Source organism: Panthera leo, chromosome B2 (assembly GCF_018350215.1).
Source record: "Panthera leo isolate Ple1 chromosome B2, P.leo_Ple1_pat1.1, whole genome shotgun sequence".
Classification (NCBI taxonomy): domain Eukaryota; kingdom Metazoa; phylum Chordata; class Mammalia; order Carnivora; family Felidae; genus Panthera; species Panthera leo.
This window is the reverse complement of record NC_056683.1, coordinates 137386922-137393870: the sequence shown is the minus strand read 5'-3', so window position 1 is coordinate 137393870 and position 6949 is coordinate 137386922.

The window sequence follows — 6949 nt, the reverse complement described above, 5'->3', positions numbered from 1 at the left end:
GGTTCCATTTTGTGATAATCCTAGGCTTTTCCCTCTAATATACTCTGTCTGAAGAAATAATGGCTGAGAACTTTCGAGAAGGATAAAAGACATAAATTCTTCGATACAAGGAGCTCAATCAATCCTTCCCCAAAATGACAGATGATAGATAGATAGGGAGATGACAGACAGAATAATAGATAGAAGATAAAAAAAAACAAAACTAGAGACATTTAGATCACCAAGGCATATTTAGGAGTGGCAGAAGAAAAGACAATAGAACAACAGGCCACTAACTGCTTCAAAGCAAAAACTAGAAAACAGAAAAGAGTGCCAGTCTGCCCAGAAAAATATGGAAGATTAGTAAACACTCAATTACATATAAATTGAGTGAAACTCAATGCCAAAGAAAGAAATATATTCAGATTGAAGGGAAACAATAAGATCAGCAAAACTGGCATAGGAAAGCACAGTGGGGAAGCAGGTGAGCAAGCTCAACTAAAAAAAAGGTGGGGGGGGGGGGTTGTTGAGACATCCTACTGATAGGCAGAGCCAAGAAATACCAGCCAAAAGTCCCTTCAAGTGAAAAAGGCATCCCACTACTTTTAAGATTTAAAGAGCCTAAATGTCCATTAACTGATGAATGGATAAAGAAATTGTGGTCTATATACACAATGGAATACTACGTGGCAAAGAGAAAGAATGAAACCTGGCCTTTTGTAGCCACGTGGATAGAACTGGAGAGTGTTAGGCTAAGTGAAATAAGTCAGGCAGAGAAAGACAGATACCATATGTTTTCACTCATATGTGGATCTTGAGAAACTTAACAGAAGACCATGGGGGAGGGGAAGGGGAAAAAAAAGTTACAGAGAGGGAAGGAGGCAAACCATAAGAGACTCTTAAAAACTGAGAATAAACTGAGGATTGATGGGGGGTGGGAGGGAGGGGAGGGTGGGTGATGGGCATTGAGGAGGGCACCTGTGGGGATGAGCACTGGGTGTCACATGGAAACCAATTTGACAATAAATTTCATATAAAAAAATTAAAAATTTAAAAAACGATCTAAAAACAATCAGGATAGGGAAGAAGCCTTGTGATGTTGAAGAAAACAAAGCATGGAAGGTATGCAGAGGACAAAGGAGGCAGAGCAAAGTCAACACAAGATCTAAAACAGAAGGGACTATCTTGGGCTCTGGGGGCAATATCTGTAAGAGTCAAGGTAAAGAGAAGGAAAGAAATGTTTATTGGTAGAAGCCCTCCAGAAATAATACAGCATCACAGGAGCAGATTTTTTTTCTGGCCACAAAAAAACAACAAATATCAAAGAAATTATTCATCATTTTATCAGCAAAAAGGTATCCTTTGGGCTAAGCAACCAGTTAAGTACGCTAACTTCTTATCTTTCAGAAAGCCTTCTACTAAAAGCCAGTGGAGAAAATCCAATTTATTCAAATATTGACAACATAAAAATAAGACAGTACCACTCATACAAAGACATTTCAAGATAAAAGAAATACATTAAGCAGAGCCTCTTAGGACCCAAACCAAACTCACCAGAAAAAAATGTCATCACCAACAGAAAGTTGTAATGAAATATTTCAACCTGAACTTAAAAGAAACTCAAACAGAACAATTGCATCAGTGAAGAAACATCACAAAGCAAAATTAAGGAAACAAACAGAAAATGTCAAGAAAACTTGGGGTTATAGCGCAACAACGAGAAACTGCACAGGGAACTCACAGATTTCAGGAAAAAACTGAAGAAAAAGACAAAAAGTTTTCATAAATGAAAGCTAAGTTCACACTGGTGTAAGGAACACCAGTGGGTATAGCCACCACAAGAAGGCGTAATAAGGGGCAAAAAAACAAAAAAACAAAAAACAAAAACAAAAAACAAAAACAGAAAAAGGACAGATGTGAAAAAAAATGAAACAAAAAAAGATTAAAAGGGATTAGAGAAAACATGATTTCGGCTAGAATGACTGGTCTCCTTGCCAAATGTGGATTCTACCCTTTGCCCAGGGTGACAGGTGCATCCCCTAAAGGAGTGGCAGCAGTAGCCCTTTATTTCTGAGAAAATACCACTTCCCCCTGGAATTGTGGCCCCTTCTGCCTTTCTTCTGAAGGATGGCATCCACTTTTCCATCCCATGTCTTTTTCATCTTCGGATGAAGATGACTCGGAGGTCACACATGGTCATGCCAATGGAATCACAGAAATTGAAGACTAAACCTGTCTTACGTGAGAAGGGCCTCCAGAAATACCAACTTTGCTTCTTAAGTAGAAATAAAATTTATGAAAACAACTACAGTTTTTAGAAGAACAAATTACATGTTGATGACTTGCATTTTATTTAAAAACATTTCTACTTCAGTCAAAATGAAAATAAAAGAAAAATTAAATTCGACTGAATGCAACAAATTTTCTTGAGTTCTAAAGTATTGTAAGTGAAGAAAAAAGGCTTAAATGCATTCAAATTCGTTTTTCAGGGCCCCAGTACAAAGAACCCTGCTGTCTCATTACCTGCCACTACAACAAGAAGGACAACTGCCACCTCTCGTGTTTTCGTCATTTTCTTTCTTTCTTTCTTTTTAAATCTGGAAATCAGAAATAGGATGAGTAATTGGAATCCATTAAGGTTTTATGTGTGGGCATATCATTGTCCTTAATTCCTCACCCATGTAGAAAGCAGAGCAACAAAAATTAGTGATTGAAATTATTGTTTCTTTTCAGTCCCAGGTGTCGACTGCCACAGGGCACAGACCAAAAGTGTGGACAGACAGAAAGAGACTATATAGGCCATTAACGGGGTAATTAGCACTAGAACAACAATTGAGAACAGAAGTAATAGCCTATTTTGTGTTTTCTAAAAGGCACTAGAACATCTCTCTACCAAAATGCCACTTAATCGGGCGCTACCAAGCCTAAAATTCCGTAGTTCTAAATCTGGTCCATTGTTTTAATAAAACTGTCTTCCCCCTGACTTAAATTTATCCATTTCTTTCACCCTTCAGGGCCACCATCTGTCAACTTTTCTCTGGAAAGTTCTGCTCCTTACCCATTTGCGTTTCTATCTTTTCTCTTTCACTGCATTTTCCTTGTAAGAGTAATTTTTATAAAATATAAGTCAGGTCATATCGTTACTTGCCTCAAACACTTTGGTGTCTTCACAGAGCACTTGAGTAAAATCCAATCTTTATCCTGAGTTCCTAAGCTTTATATTATTGGAACCATGTCAATGTCTACAGCCTCAACATATGTCCCTGTTCTTCTTTATCACCAGGCACGAATCACACTCCCTTTTCCTAAAATGTGACACTCTCCACTATAAGTCATTTGTACCTGTGAAATCTCAGATACTGTGTTCTCCAGACCTTGCCCTCACTGGTTTCTAATTCCTTATCTCTGGGTTTAAATGTTGTCTCCACTAAAACTTCATTCTCTTTCTACCTTAAATCAAGTAGTCCTTCTCTATAATTCTTTGTCACCAGGCACTTTATTTTTTAATGGTTATAATCACAACATATAAGTGTTTATATGTACATGTTTTTATTGTTTCACTTTCATAATTGAACAGAAGCTTCTTAAAAAAATTTTTTTTAACATTTTATTTATTTTTGAGACAGAGAGAGACAGAGCATGAACGGGGAAGGGTGAGAGAAAGAGGGAGACACAGAATCTGAAACACGCTCCAGGCTCTGAGCTATCAGCACAGAGCCCAAAGCGGGGCTCGAACTCACGGACCGCGAGATCATGACCTGAACCGAAGTCAGACGCTTAACCGACTGAGCCACCCAGGTGCCCCCCACTTTTTTTAATTTTTTTTAACATTTTATTTATTTTTGAGACAGAGAGAGACAAGAGCATGAATGGGGGAGGGTCAGAGAGAGAGGGAGACACAGAATCTGAAGAACAGAAGCTTCTTGAGGGCAGGGACTGTTTGTGTCTTATCTGCCATCGCATACCCATCACCTTGGACAGTGTCTACCACAGAGTGGACAACAAATACTTGTTCAACGAATGACCGAAAGAAGGACTGAGAAATTTCAATTACGTATATATAGAGTCCAAAATTTCAAAGAAGAGTTTAATCTCATAATTTTATTCCTATTGTTCGTTTCATTTTTCATCCGTCTCCTGAAAAGACTCTTCAACTCTAGTCAAAGATATTAAGTAACCGTGATCCATACAAATGCAATGTTTTTCATCAAAAGGTATTTCTTTTGAGTGGCAGTAAAGCCATTGACGAAGTAAAAGTTCACTCTTTTATTTAGTTTTGTAGAAGACATTTTTAGTAGAAATACTGAAAAATAAGTCTATAATCCTCAGTCTCCCTTGAGAGAAAGCTTTCACAGAGAATGATTTATAAAGCCAAGACATGAAGAAACTTGCAAGTAAACTCACATTAAACCTCATTTTTCTAATCAAGCCATATATTCCACAGTCTTGAGGAAGCTGGAAGAAATAGGAGTGAGATGGGGCGCCTGGGTGGCGCAGTCGGTTGAGCGTCCGACTTCAGCCAGGTCACGATCTCGCGGTCCGTGAGTTCGAGCCCCGCGTCGGGCTCTGGGCTGATGGCTCGGAGCCTGGAGCCTGTTTCCGATTCTGTGTCTCCCTCTCTCTCTGCCCCTCCCCCGTTCATGCTCTGTCTCTCTCTGTCCCAAAAATAAATAAAAAACGTTGAAAAAAAAAAATTAAAAAAAAAAAAAAAAAAAAAAAAGAAATAGGAGTGAGGAAAAATAAAACAAAACATACAGAAGGAAAATATTTGCTTTATATATACTGCAGACTATGATTACTTCTGACTACTTCTATTGAATTTACTCATTATATATTTATAGTTTTGTCTTAAATATTACTTTAAGAAGTTGTTTCAAAATGTTTAGTGAGATGTTGAATCACCAAAACTTTGGTATGAGATAGACCAGGATCTGAGGACTTGCACGGCTCTTAGTGGTGTGGATTTAGGCAAATCATGTCATTTGTAAAAAGTGGGTGCAAATATCAAGCTCAGTGATTATTGCTTAATTACAATAACGAAGATATGCTAATAATACAATTCCTGGCACAGACAGCATACAAATACACTGTTGTGATTATGACTGTCATTGTTTTGATGCAGCTATGACAGCTTCTAACAACACACACTTTGTTCCTGCCTTCTTGCCACCTCCAACCCCAAAGCACAGAATCTGAGCTGTTAGCAAAGAATTGCTATGACATTAATTTAATCCATATCATGTTTCTTAGAGTGCGTCTTCTCCTGATCATTGAACAACATTCTCAAAGAAATGGAGGAAATAGAATGTTAGATATAGTGCTTTTTAAGAAAGCAGTAATTACCGGGGTGCCTGGGAGGCTCAGTTGGTTAAGTGGCCAACTTTTGGTTTGGGCTCAGGTAGTGATTTTGCGGTTTGTGGGTTCAAGTCCCACATCGGGTTCTGTGCTGACAGTGCAGAACCTGCTTGGGATTCTCTCTCTCACCCTCTTTCCCTGCCCCTCCCACTTGCTCTCTCTCAAAATAAATAAATAAACTTAAAAAAAAAAGGAAAGAAAGCAGTAATTACAGTCACGAATAATAAAGAACAAATAATAATAATAAAGAATGAAGAACATAAAAATCTTGGAGCCTGAATTCTAAAAATGTAATATATATAAGAGAAAACAAAGACAACTGGCTCATTCACTTACACAACAAAAGTTTATTGAGCACCTTTCGCGTACCATGGGCTGTTATCTGCACCAGAAATAAAGGCTTTTTTCACTTATTTTTTTGCCTATGTTTATTTTTTTCATCTGTATTGAGGTATTATTGTCAAATAAAGTCAAAATACATTTAAAGTATGCAGTGTGATGATTTGATTTATGTATATATTGCAAAGGGATTCCTACCATTGATTTGATTAACACATCCATCCGCTCTTTTCTTTTTGGTGAGAACACTTAAGTTCTCCTCTCTTAGCGATTTCAATGATACAATGCAGAACTACCAAATTTAGTCACTGTCTTATACATTAGATCCTCAGACCTGTTCACTTTATAACTGAAAGTTGGTACCCTTTTACCAGCCACTCTCTGTTTCACATTTTCTTTATCCATGTATTATCAGTCAATGAACACGTAGATGTTTCCATATCATGGCTGCCCTGAATATTGAATATTGTGAGTATTGCTGCAATGAATGTGGGAGTGCAGGTATCTCTTTGAGACAGTGAATTCATTTGATTTAGATGTATACCCAGAAATGAGATTGCTAGATCATATGTAGTTCTATCTTTAATTTCTTGAGGAACCTTCATACTGCTTTCCATAGTGGTTATACCAGTTGGTATTCCCTCCCACAGTGTACAAGTGTTCCCTTTTCCCCACATCCTCATCAGAATTTAGCTCTTATTTTTTGATAATAGACATCCTAACTCATGTGAGAGGATTTCTCATTATGGTTTTGAAAAAGCAGTTTCATGTAGGAGATGAATCTCATCAATCAGCCCAGCTGGAGCTCCTGTTTGCCTCTCAAACCTTATTGACTGTCCAAGCCACCATCTTTATTCTTAGTGGCTTTCAGTAGCTGAGGACGTGCCAAGACCCATCAGTGTCCCAAAAGGGAGGATTGCAGTCAAAACCTTCATGTAAGTGGATTAGAAGCTGGACCCTTAGGTTGCAGCTGAGAAAGTATGAGGTTAGGTCTCTTCCAGGGAGAAACAGGGTGATGGATGTTGTTGCTTGTTCCACCTGTGCTAAACCCAGTTGCATAGCAATGGGGATGTTCTCCTGTGTCCATTTAAGACTTACTTCTTTGGGGTGGCTGGGTGGCTCAGTAGCCTAAGTGTCTGACTTCAGCTCAGGTCATGATCTCACAGTTCATGGGTTCAAGCCCCATGTAGGGCTCTCTGTTCAGCACAGAGCCTGCTTTAGATCCTCTGTCTCCCTGTCTCTGCACCCCTCCCCTGCTCGTGCTCTCTCTCTCTTT